Source organism: Gekko japonicus, unplaced genomic scaffold (genome assembly GCF_001447785.1).
Source record: "Gekko japonicus isolate JY-2015 unplaced genomic scaffold, Gekko_japonicus_V1.1 scaffold1021, whole genome shotgun sequence".
Classification (NCBI taxonomy): Eukaryota; Metazoa; Chordata; class Lepidosauria; order Squamata; family Gekkonidae; genus Gekko; species Gekko japonicus.
Genome location: NW_015176479.1, coordinates 614813 through 628313, shown reverse-complemented (window position 1 = coordinate 628313; position 13501 = coordinate 614813). Strand labels below are relative to the sequence as shown.

General features: G+C 42.9%; 1 pseudogene; it reads right to left on the bottom strand.

Moving 5' to 3' along the window:
* Positions 1-5452: 5452 nt before the first annotated feature.
* Positions 5453-12960, bottom strand: LOC107123866 (annotated as a pseudogene).
* Between the last annotated feature and the right edge of the window lie 541 nt (positions 12961-13501).

The following is a 13501-nucleotide window of genomic DNA, read 5'->3' as shown; positions in this document are numbered from 1 at the left end:
GGTTCCCAGTACAATGGGCAGACCATGACATAATGAAAAAGATCCTCCACAGAAGTTTTACAGATACAAATACGTTGTTCCTGGGGTATTTTTAAGTATCGTCCCAGGAGTAATTCTGTTGGCATAGTCTGGAAACGCAATGGTGTAAATGCTGTTCTAAGCTTGTATGCGGTAATATTTACCAGGTATGCAGATCTTAAATGATCTTTCTTTATGTCTTTGTACCAGGGAGCAAATTTTGACTGAGTGATTAAAGAATAATCTATTCTGGCATCTCCATTAAACACCCATTGCCTCAGATTGTGGTTGTTCCCTAAAGATCGCAGTAAATCATCTGGAATTGTATAACGGGAAATGATATTATGAACAAAATCAGAGCAAATTTTATCTTTACTTAGTGACAAACAATAGCTAAGTTTACCAAGAGATTCAGTTTGCATCAATTGGTATTTCTTCCATGATTTTAGTACAGCTAGATGAGCACGAGCCCTAATTGAGAGGAGGCCAAGTTCTGCCCTTAATAGAGCTGCTGGTGTCCCTTTTCGAAGTACCAAGATAACGCCTTAAAAAAAGTTTTTGGATTACCTCCAAGCTAGAAAGTGCTTGTTCTTTCAGCCCCCAAAGTTCTATACCATATAGTGTATGTGAAATTACTTTGCTGACAAAAAGTTTAAGGGCTGGATCTATTAGTAAACCTCCCTTGTTGTAATAGAATCTCAGTACCACACCAATGATCTTATTTGCTGAAGATTTTAAGGAGGCAATGTGGGCATTCCAGCTCAAGGTTTCACTGAATATTAGACCCAAATATTTGTAATTTTTACTCTGTTCTATTGGAGAACCTTGTATACTCCAAGAATACTCATAAAAGTAAGATCAGCTCCTTTAATCCGTCTGAAGGAGTAGGCACTTCTGTTACAGTGATCTTCCCTGTAAGAGTGAATGTCATAAACCTCCAGACTTGCCAGAAGTTGGTGGAGGGACAGGGCAACCTGTCGCCATGTGGATCTCTGGAAAGAGGTGGTTGCCCAGGTTTGCCCTTGCGGTGTAAAATTAGTCCTCTGCATTATTTGCAGCTAGCCAGATAAGCTAGGCGACTAAAATGCAGGCCAGTGGATCACTTGAAGGGCCATTTCTGCATGGCAAGAAAATCACTAGCTCTCCAGATCCATTCAATTGTTTTTCAGAGAGGAACGCTGACGTGTAACCTCCCAAGGTATAGACAGTTGTCATGATTCTTTCTCCCAAGTTTTTTCACCGAGGAGCAAAATGCCCTGCCAGGTTATCACGTTGTTGGGAAATTAGAGCTATAGTGTTTAAGGACAGGACTTGCCATTCATACCCAGCAGTGGCTTTTATAAGAGCCCGGCTGTTCTTTTCCCACACCTGGCATGCTGTGTTTCAGAGACTCTGCCCCATACCCTCACCTCCATCCCAGCTACCCCAAAGAAGGCTGAATAAAATAGACTGGTGCTATCTACCTCAGGCATACTAAAACCATATCAGTTCTGTTACTCCTTCACCAAAAGCTTTATAACGGAGACAATGCAATTAAGTCGCAGAATAATCTCCTGCAGAGAACACCTGCATTCTAGCTAGGACCAGGTCCTGTTCTCTGTGAAGAGCTCTGCAAACCGAATGGTGTTTCTGCCAGAACAAGCTCATGGACTGTTGTTTCAACATCCGAGATGAGCTGGCTCCTGCAGGGCTCCACAACAATTGACGGTTCTATTTGGGAACTTGTACTTCTGCATTTGGTACTTTCTGCTCGATGGAAAGTAGAAGGGATGGATCCTCCTTTTGCCTGGTGCCACGAGTCCCGTGCTGCGGGCGCTGTGGCCAGCCCTTGCCCTGCCACTGCCCTGTCAGATGGGCACAAGATTAGCATATCTCGAGATTAAAATGTGCTCCTTTGGTGCCCCAGGGGGATTTCTTAGGTTTAGCCATTAGGAGGGTATTGCAGCTGTGCCTTTATTTGCCTTGTTTTTCCATCTTCTGAAAAAGTTTTCGTAGCCACGTTGAGTACACCTGAGTGATTTTTTTCTGTCGAAACCTAACTAGGGCCCCGGTCACACGGGCCGGATATCGCGGGGGGGGAAGGCGTGGCTAATTGCCCCGGCGCAGTTTCATCCGCGATCAGACACGCCGGCGGCACACCACGGGTCCTTCCCTCGGTGCCGGCGGGTCAACGAGGGTGGCGATCACACGACGATCCTGCGGCGCGGCAAAGAAGCGGCGCGGCGCGATCACACCAGCAATGGCTAGGCGCCGCTGCTGTGACAAACAGGGTCATTGTTGTTTTAAGCCAAAATGGCACTTTCGCTTTTCTCTTTGTGCGCATGCGCCGTTGGGTGCTTGTGCACGTCTTGTGGAGACTTGGAGGGGGAACCTGTTTGCGAAGGGACATGGGCGGGCGCCGGATGCCACCACCGGAAACGCGATCAGACGCCAGCCCTTGCCCTGCGGTTTCCAGAAACTAGTACCTCGGTGGTACTAGTTTTTAACTCTGCATCTTCGGCGGGAAGCCTCGGGTTCGCCATAGGAGCTGTACGCTTCCCAGATGTTGCGGTGTGACCGCGCCCAGAAAATCCACCTACCTATCTTCCGTCTCTGTAGCGTGGCTAATGCTCCGTGTGACCGCAGCCTGGGAAGGTTTGTTTAAAGTTTAATCCCTAAGGCTGTGTTTTAGAACTCTTAGGGAAGGGGTGGATCCAAATCTGCAAGAGAAACTGACTGAAGTAGTTAATGTCAAGGAGATAGGTACAGCATGGGCACCTACCCTTAACCTCAAAAGGTAGTTATGAGCAGAGCGAGTGGAAACTTGAGGAATTCAGTCTCCCGCAGTGGGTTCAAGAATCTTCACCGCTTAAGGGTTTGACATCTTTGAGAATTTTTTTGTAGATCTCAATCTAATAGAAGAAACATTTTGTTACACACCTAAATGGTGTGGACTAGAAAGGGTTGGGACAGTACTCCTGAGATGTTCTGGTTCATGTTCTAGTGCAATCAAGCAATCTCGAGTACATGTGGCTTGTTTTAACTGCAGGAACAAAGTAGTAATGCAGCCAGCCACTCAGGTTCGCAAATAAAATACTAGAGAGTATGTAAAGAAAAACAAGTGAGAAAGTAGAGGCATTTTTGCAACCAGTGATTAAAGTGCCCTGCTGTAGTAACAAATTTTATTGCACAAAACCTTTGTAGCTGCTATGAGGTAGGTATTTTTATTAACACAAAAATAGGTGTGAAATGGAACTGGAAAGGCTATTTTGAGGGTAAATGGAAACATTGCATACATTAACTGCGTGACTCAGATGTCCGGACCTCTCTAAAAGGGGTGTGAGCTTTGCTTGGACAAAAGGGGAAATTAAATTAAGTAGTAAAAACAAGCATGTAACAACTGAGAAATTTAGACAACTAATGAAAGTAACCAAAAAAATCTGAAATTTTTATCGCTGGGGGGGATTTATTAATATAGCTCTATTGCAAAAGGACTCCATTATAATTGGAATAATGATAGAGATTTATTGCTTAGATGTAATTTTCAAATGAGAAACAGCAGATGTATTCAGTATTTTATGTGGGGGGGTATATGCATAACAAAATTTTTGTTCAGTTTGGTAACTAGGGGAAATTAAGAGATGTTCAGATGTTTGAGCAATAAACATTTTTAAATTAATAGCTCTTGATGTTTGTAGCAATTCCAAAGACTTGTCAGGTAGGAAAGGTCTTATACTTGTAAAAGAATACTCCTGCAGCAAGTGTATTTTACAAGGGTAAACATAGCAGCTGTTGACTGTTGCATAGCAGCTGTTGGCAAGGATAATCTGATATCTCTAATGCAGTATATGTCAGGGCTACAGATGTCCACACTTGACCTCTTTTTTTTTTTTCTTTCCCTTGTTCATCTTCTTTACATAATTTGATTCAAACAGATTGTGGAATTATCCTGTAGTAATTGTTTGCAGTAACAAAAGGTGCATATAGAGACCAAGGAATGTACCAAAACTAGGGCCAGTATATTTACTGCAACAGGTTGCATAGAACATATTTCCTAAAATGGATGCAAATCGGAGTTTCCATGTATACAGAAAACTCTCTCAGGGTAGGTATAGCAGGCATCCAGTCAGAGGAGCTCCCACCTGCATAAAGTGGTAGAGTACAGCTCCAGTAGTTTTGAAGGAATTGCATACGAAAAAGCAGCACACAGCAGCATCAAACATCTAAAAAAGTAGGTGCCAGGGAAGAGTACGCTTCTAGTTAAAGCACAGCTTGAAGGAGAAAGACATCTGAATTAGCAGCAGTAATTCAGTTTATTCCACTGTGCACATTTTACAAGCATATCTTGGCAAACAGTTGTTTTTGGACAAATGGGATCCTTACCTACCCAGCTAAGAGCACCATGACAACAGTATATTGCCTGAAATGGTCAGTGGCCTTTTTTTTAATCCTACAAGGCAGACAGGTAGGAAAGGGGATATCTTCTTGCCTTGAACAGTGATGTGGCCATCGCCAGTAACAGGCAGATTAATAATTTACCTAGAAACTCCACTGGAAAACAGCGAGATGTTTGGAAGACAAGGCCATCAATGAATTAGAAACCGGGGGGGGGGGGGACTGAATAGACCAGGGGTCCCCAACGTGGTGCCAGCGAAGTATTTTTAGAAGGATGCTATTGGGTATGTAGGTTAAAACAATATTGTTTCACCACAATGGTGGTTTTAATTACCCCTCTTCTTCTCTCCCCTTGGGCTTCCTCTCAGGGTGGCTCGACCTCCTGCGACAGCCATTTTTGTGATTGTGGCCACAAGGCCAGAAAGGTTGGGGACCCCTGGGATAGACTTTGGGCGGGAATCAAACCTTAGTCTTAACAGCCTCTAGGACAGTTTCCAAGAAAGTCAATTTACTACGCAGTATACTTTGTTATACTATGAAGTGAGAAAAAAGTGTTCCTGTAACGTTTCAGTGGATTTCCCAATAAGTTCTTCATTCCAATAGCCTGATATAAAAACAAAAAGCAGCCCACCCCAGTTGTCTTGGCTTGGTTATTTAGCCTTATTCGTGTACTCCTTCTCTGCCGTCTGACTGAGGCACCTACAGTTCGTTCCTTGCGTGCTGCCTTCAGACATGTGGTTCAGTGCGTCGTTGGCCTAGTCAGTAGCACCACTATGCTCAGTGCCATACCGTAAAGCCTACAGGTTCAGTTCTTTCTGCCGGTTGTAACCAAGCCGGTACAAAACTCTGGTTCGCCTTCTTGTCATAGGATATAGCTACAGTGATAACTATACTGGATATCCGGCGTCCGCTTTACAGTAAGATTTCTACTGTCTGTGGATGTTCTAAACGTTGTAGAAAGCACTTGCATGAACATCTGGGTGTACACATTCAGTGGAAGGTCTCCAACGGATGCTTGTTCTTTTAAGAGTGACAAAATGGAACAGAAGAGTACAAGGAATCACTGATATTGCCGGTAGTCTCCAAAAGGGGGAGGGCTGCAGCTGAGAGGGGTCTTCTGTAAATGGAGGACCTGTAATTTGAGAGAGACATTTGGCTCATTAGTGCTCTGCAGCATGTCACAGTTGGATATACTTCCCACTCCAGCATTTCAGTCATACCTAGCTTATTTCTCCAGAAGTATTAACAGTACACAAAACAGTACACACATCGACGGAGTTTAATTCAAACTTATTTGGTCCCCAGTCGTGGACAGTGTATGGAAGCAGGGCTGTGAAGTCTATATAAGACAGCTGACCAATCTGTGGATTAATCAGAGGCTCCATATCTTTATGGCCTAGCTTACATTCACTGATCTTAGGGCGTTCTTTGTTTACCAGAAGCTGATTGAGCGATCCACTTTTAAATCTCACTGTTCTCCATCACAGAGAACCACTGGTGTTCACTTCTTCCATATCGATCACTGAGCCTCATTGTCTTAGTTCAGGAAAGCTTAAAAGGGGTAAAATCCAGCCAAAGTTAAGCCACTCTGAAGTACTTGACAGCAAGCCAAGACGCTGCTCTGGAAGGATGTTTTCGCTTTATGAGACGATGGTGCCTTATTTTCTGCTGTTTGAACACCAAACAGTAACCAACAATTCTTGGAGGCACCCTTCACTTTCATATCTAGTGAAGTTTTCTTTTAGAATGCATCTGAATGGCCCACCCCTGCGTTTTTAGAATACCGTCCTGATGAATATGCCTCCTTGAGTGCTCTTTGAACTGAAAAATGATTAGGGGATAAGGCCAAATTAATAAATACATGGAAAGAGGTAGCAAGCACCTCTCTGTGGGTAGATTAAAATGTGGGTTCATGGGTCCCTTTAATTCTCTCATGACATACTAACATCTCTTGCAGCATCCTAAATACTTGTCCCAAATCACAGAAGATAGCAAAATTCAGGTTAAGAGAACTGTCTTCAGGTGCCCAGTTTGATATTACTTAAAACTTACTTGATAACATATTTATCCTGTGGGCACAAGCCTGATGAAGTGATACCGAAAGTTGTGGGATGCACATGGACTGATAGCCACATGGGTTAGAGAGGGCTACACTGAGGACAGGAAAGAACGAAATAACCCTCTTCTGTCAACACAGCTCGGTTGACAGAGAAAGACAAGAAGAGTGATTTTGTCCCCTCAACCTCAATGGAATTGCTGGGGAGTAAGGAAAGTGTGAAAGATCTGTGACTATCAGCACTCACTGGAGAAGATCACTGGATGTAACCCATGGACTTCTAAGTAACCATGTACGTGCTGAATCATCAGTAACTCCCATTAAATACGCACAAATGAAAATTCAATATAGAATGCATTAATTTTAAGTACCTGAATAAATAAATAAGTAACATTATGAGAGGGGCCAAAGTGTTTAACCATTACTAAAATTGTTATGCACCATTCTTAACACAAAAACATTGTAGGTTTTAACAAATAGCAGCAGTGGAATACCAAAGTGAATTAGGTCTTAGGCCTCGATAGTGTACACCTATTAAAACAGTCAGAGCTCTTCATTATTATATTGTCTTAGTTTCCTTGACAAGCCCTGTTTTTCTTAAAGCTCTATCTACATTTCAGAATACCCCCACTTACCTCAAGAGAAGGCCAATTATTAATTAAGCTGTAAGGGGAAATTACAAACATTGTACCCTGCACTACTGCAGACATCTTACCATTTGGAAATTGAGCCGATGCAAACCTTGTTAATAAGATACCAGCTCCTTCAATTAAAGCTAGAAGAATTCCTCCCATAGCTGCAGACCCAACCATGGCAACTGGTCCATCTGAAAGAGGCAGCATAAGAAAAAGTTGGCTTTAAAAAAAAATTATAATGATGAGACATTACATACATGTCTTGCAAGCTATTAACAAGGTTATTAGTTTTCCAAATTTCAAACAATTCACTAGTGTTACACATCTTGGGGGGGAGAGGCATAGGAGCTAGAAAGTGCATTTCTAGAAATGCTAAAATAATAGAAATTAAACTTTTGTAAGGGTGTCAACAAAACTGTATGTTGTATTCCTTTTTAATTTATAATTCGTATTTAATAATTTAATAACAATACAAGGTAATTACAATAGAGGTCTGCAGATGAAGTACAAAAATAGGTCCAGGCTGAAGAAGAACTGTATTACACACTACAAATCATCTCTTAAGGCAACAATCGTATAATAAAAACGTATCTTTTGAGAAGAAAAGAGATCTAGTAGGGAAAATTTATAAAAAGATGATACTAGATAAAGATAAAATGATAGAATATTTACAAAAAGTGTGGAGCAGAGGAGGACAGATATCACAGAGGAGGGCAGAAAAAATTATGAAAGGAACAGACAAAATCAAGGTATTTAAATGTAAAGAACTGGAATATAAATTCCTCACAAAATGGTACGAGACACCAGCCCAACTGGCTAACATGATTCCAGGATTAAGCTCCCTTTGCTGGCACTGTAGACAAGCTAAAGGCTGGTTTGCACATATGTGGTGGGAGTGTTTCTGACTGAGGACAGGAAAGAGAACGAAATAACCCTCTTCTGTCAGCACAGCTCTATTGGCAGAGAAGACAGGAGTGATTTTGTCCCCTCCCCAACCTCAATGGGATTGCTGAGGAGTAAGGAAAGTGTGAAAGATCTGTGACTCTCAGCACTCACTGGATGTAACCATGGACTTCCAGGTAACCATGTACATGCTGAATCATCAGTAACTCCCATTAAATACGCACAAATGAAAATTCAATATAGAATGCATTAATTTTAAGTACCTGAATAAATAAATAAGTAACATTATGAGAGGGGCCAAAGTGTTTAACCATTACTAAAATTGTTATGCACCATTCTTAACACAAAAACATTGCAGGTTTTAACAAATAGCAGCAGTGGAATATCAAAGTGAATTAGGTCCTAGGCCTCTATGGTCTATACCTATTAAAACAGTCAGAGCTCTTCATTATTATATTGTCTTAGTTTCCTTGACAAGCCCTGTTTTTCTTAAAGCTCTATCTACATTTCAGAATAGCCTCTGCTTACCTCAAGGGAAGGCCAATTGTTAATTCATTAATAAAGCTGTAAGGGAAAATTACAAACATTGTACCCTGCGCCAAAGCAGACATCTTACCATTTGGAAATTGTGCCGATGCAAACCTTGTTAATAAGATACCAGCTCCTTCAATTAAAGCTAGAAGAATTCCTCCCATAGCTGCAGACCCAACCATGGCAACTGGTCCATCTAAAATAGGCAGCATAAGAAAAAGTTGTCTTTTAAAAAGTTTATAATGATGAGATAGATTACATACTGTCTTGCATGCTGTTAACAAGATTATTAGTTTTCCAAATTTCAAACAATTCACTAGTGTTATACATCTTGGGGGGAGAGGCATAGGAGCGAGAAAGTGCATTTCTAGAACAGGTTGTATGTTTCCTGTCAGTGCTAAAATATAAGAAATTAAACTTTTGTAAGGGTGTCACAAAACTGTATGTTGTATACTTAACATTATAAACTTAGTCCAAAACACTGGAAAAGGACAGACATGTGGAGTAAGGGTATACGACTGTTACGTATTTCAATAATTTGAGAGATATGACAGTACTTCGTGAGCATTCACGCTACACTACCAGCCTTACTTCTTGCAGCTAATATGGCTCCTGTTAAGGCACCACTGGTGATGGAGTTCCAAGGATCTTCGTTTCCTCTTGCTTTCACCATACTACAGTCAATCATGGAAAAGAGGCCGCCCCAGATAGCAAAGCTACCTGTATATGGAAAGGAGTTTATTTAGACATCAGAACTATTTAAAACAGTACTAACAATTGTTTCCTTATTTATGTTCTCTTAGGTCACCCTGTGTTTTCTGTTTCACCTTCTAATCATTGGCAAATAATTATTCTAACATGACAGCAATCTTCCACGTGCCCTTCCATGTGTGAAAGCTCCGTTGTTTTCCATAGGATTTAAACACACCTAATTATGTGCCAAACTAGCAGTTAGAAAGCAAGAAACTGCAAGTAGATAAATAGGTACCACTTCGGTGGGAAGGTCACCTGACAACGGAAACGTCTTCGGACAGCGCTGGCTCTTCGGCTTGGAAACGGAGATGAGCACCGCAACCCTAGAGTCGGATTCGACTGGCTTTCGAGCAAGGGAACCTTTACCTTTAAGTATGTGAAACCTCCTCTTCTATATATTAAATGGAATATTTTTATGAATATATCACCTTAATAACATGCAATTCTCAACTGTGCTCTTCCAGGAAATGTAATTACATATTTTATGGTGTGAGGGGCTATAGGTCTGTGGCTGAGCATGTACTTGGCCTGCAGACCTCAAGTTCAGTCCCTGGCATCTTCAGTGAAAAGGATGAGGCTGTAGGTGATGTGAAAGACCTTTGCCTGAGACCCTGAAGAGCTGCTGCTAGTCTGAGTAGACAATACTAACTGTGACAGACCAGTGCTCTGATTCAGCATAAAGCAGCATGATGTGTGTTCGTCCCTAAAAGTGGCACGATGCAACAAAGAGGTTAGAGTTGAAAACTGGTATTGGCCATAAGTGAATGTTTACAATTAGGTAAAGAACAGCATACTGCGCATTAGGAGTCAATTCTTCAAGTCCTCCAGGAATAGAAATCTATCCCAATTCATTACACAAGGACATTATATATTGTAGGTAATTTAAAACATTATGTCCCATGATAACATCTTATCAGTTTTCATTTAAATCCACGTAGGAATCTATTAATATACAAATAGGACAATTACCTCCAGTGTTCTCTCTAAGCTGAGTTAGTGTGAGCTAGCTCCAGATCACAGATTTTTGTCTTCGCTCAGGAAGGATGGCTCCAGAGCAAACCAATAAGCAGTAGACAAATTGCTCACTCCACGGTTTAGAAGGAACATTGATTACCTCCCAACTGTGGTGCTCTGGTTTTAACTGCTGTCAAACTACCCCGAAACCGATAATTTACACACTGCAATAAATGAAAACAACTGAAGCCAAAATTATTCAGTCTCTGAACACTTTGTTTTGACCTCAACAGAGGCACTGGGTTTTAACCCCGAGATCTCTCAGAAATTCTTGGAACCAAGATGATTTATTCCCAATCCCAACCACTTTGATTTGCCAGGTCTGTAGATATAAGAGGCAAATTAAGTGTTGAGCAACTCAGGTTTACCAAGGTTTTCTTCTCACGTAGCTCTACCCTTCTGTCACACACCAATTCACCTATGAGCATCTAATTGTTGAGGGGGGGAGACCTTGAAGATCTAGATACATTGTTTACTCCTGATGCACAACTTTCACAAAAATTGGTAATCATACAAAAAAGACTGCCATAGAAAGGGTCCAGAATGGGAAAAGGGTACATTCTGCTCACCCTTATATTCCAATAGCAATTTGCTTTTAGTTATTTTGCAAGTTTTCACTTGTAAAACCCTTCATAGCAAATTGGGCAGGAACGGGGTTACGGCTGGCTCCCGAGTTGGCCACGCCCAACAGAAACTCATTAGCATAACAGACCACACCCAACAGCAGACACTCATTAGGATTGGCTACATTAGGGGTGTGTGGCCTAACATGCAAAGGGTTCCTGCTACAAAAAAGGCCCTGGGTTTTGACAACAAACAAGGTAAACAGAATAAGAAGCAAATGGTGGGCGTGGCTGGATGACGACAGTTCTGGTAATGTGGGGTGTGGCCTAAATAGGCTAATGAGCTACGTGCTCAGGGGTGTGGGGACCTAATATGCTAATGAGTTTCTGCTGTTGGGTGTGGCCAATTATGCTAATGAGTTCCTGCTGGGCTTTTTCTACAAAAAAAGCCCTGGCAAAGAAGAATATAACCAAAACTCTTATCCACAAAAAATTATTTTCACTCACCACTGAGGAATTTCTGAACCCTTTGGTGGCGTGAAAGATCCCACCACCACCGATGGCTCCCATTGTGAAGGCACCCCCACAGTCATCCACTATTCTCCGGGGGCTAAGTGAAAGAGCACACGCGTCACTCTGTCGTGCAGGTTATTGCACCACGGCAAACAAACAGTTCACATTCAATCTCAACCTTTTCTTTGTATGCCTTCTCAAAAAGACAGTGTCACTTTCCCCTATTAAATATGCGCCCAGATTATCTTCTGTACTTCCCAGGTAAGACAGGTCCTGGCAGAAGCAGACTGCGAACTGAAAATGGCCCTGAAGCAAGCCAAGCTGAGTGGTCTCTGTATAAAAGAACCCAAATATATTGCACATGTAGATATATGCAAATCTGTTACAATCAGTAAGGGGCTCTACTTCTTTTGAGAGCAAGCAAGTTACAAATGTTAATAAATCCACAGAGCTGGAAAATTCCCAAGCATGTGGTCGTTTTAAAAAGCTGCTACAGCTATCCAGCAATTACATTTTTTTTTTTTGCATTCTCAGCTCAGCCTTGCTGCTCTAGAATAATAGGTATTTCTTCATAGTTGCACTGATAGGATTATCACCAATCTCAGAAGCCTCCACCTTGTTCTTTAAAGGAAGCCAACAGAGCAAGAAGTTACCATGCCAGTTTTACAGTAGTAAATCTGAATGGCCCTTGTATCACCGGCAAGATTATTCTGGGGGCTGGGACTTTGCTATTTTGCTTATATCGTTATTAACATATATGGTACTTGTACAAAGTTGTAAACACACACACCCCCCAAAGCACACTGCCTTTTTAATGGGTTTAAAGCAAAACATTCATCAGAAGAGGAGGAAGCAAGCTTATAGGACTGCTTAAGATCCCTGTAAGGTCAAGCTGGGGGCATTTTTCTCTGCACCTAACTTATTTTCAACCTCAAGAATACAGGAGAGTGGTCAGCCTTGTGTGTGTTTTAATACTACCATCTCCATGGCAGGATGTGCTTCAAACGCATGAAGTAACGGCGCATGGTCAGGCTCTCTCAACAGAGCAGGAATATCAGTAGGTGAGCATGCACAAATAAACTGGATCAGCCTGGTCCAGGATTCTATCCAAGCATCCCAGCAACAAGCAGGCATATTGCGCTATCCGTCGGAAACTGACGGACCACAATTTACCACCCCCCACCCCAGGGACAAGCACATCAGGATTCACAAGCTACGATTCGCCCGAAGGCCTCTTCACCTTCACAGTTACTGGGAGCCTCTCTTGGGTTCACCGGGATCGTGTGAGCGCGCCCTCGCCACCAGCTTCCACGGGGAATGAATGACCGACGGATCGTCCTACTCCTTCCCAAGATCAACTTTCCCCATTCAGTTACTGGGGAAGAGAAAGCCTTGCGCGACTTGTCCGCGGCGCCCGGACGGCAGAAAAACCCAGCCTCCTCCTCCTCCTCTCCCTCCCCTCCCCTCCCCTCCCCCGTACCTGACGCCAGAGAAAAGACCGAGCGACCCTGGGTGGCTTACCATGGCTCCCTCCCGGGCGTACTCACCCTCGCACCGGCGAGAGCGCCGCAGTACATAATTTCCGATAGAGACTGCCCATAGGGAATAACGCCGCTCGAACATCACACCCGAGAGGTGCAATTTGCGCCTAGGAGTTGAAGGCCGCCACCCCGGGGCCCAGGGAGCCGGGGGAACGTTTAGGACTATAAGGAAGGCCGAGCTCCGAAGAATAGATTCTTTTGAACTATGGTGCTGGAGAAGACTCTTGAGAGTCCCTTGGACTGCAAGAAGATCAGATCAGTCAGTCCTAAAAGAAATCAACCCTGACTGTTCCCTGGAAGGCCAGATAATGACACTGAAGCTCAAATACTTTGGACACCCAATGAGAAGGGAGCACTCACTGGAGAAGACCCTGATGCTGGGAAAGATGGAAGGTCAAAGAAGACGGGGACGGCAAAGGACGAGATGGTTAGACAGTGTCATCGATGCAACGAACATGAAATTGAGCAAACTTCGGAGGACGGCGGAAGACAGGAGGGCCTGGCGTGATCTGGTCCATGGGGTCGCAAAGAGTCGGACACGACTGTGCGACTGAACAACAACAACGAGAGCAGGGGGAGCCGAAACGTGTGTGATGTCCG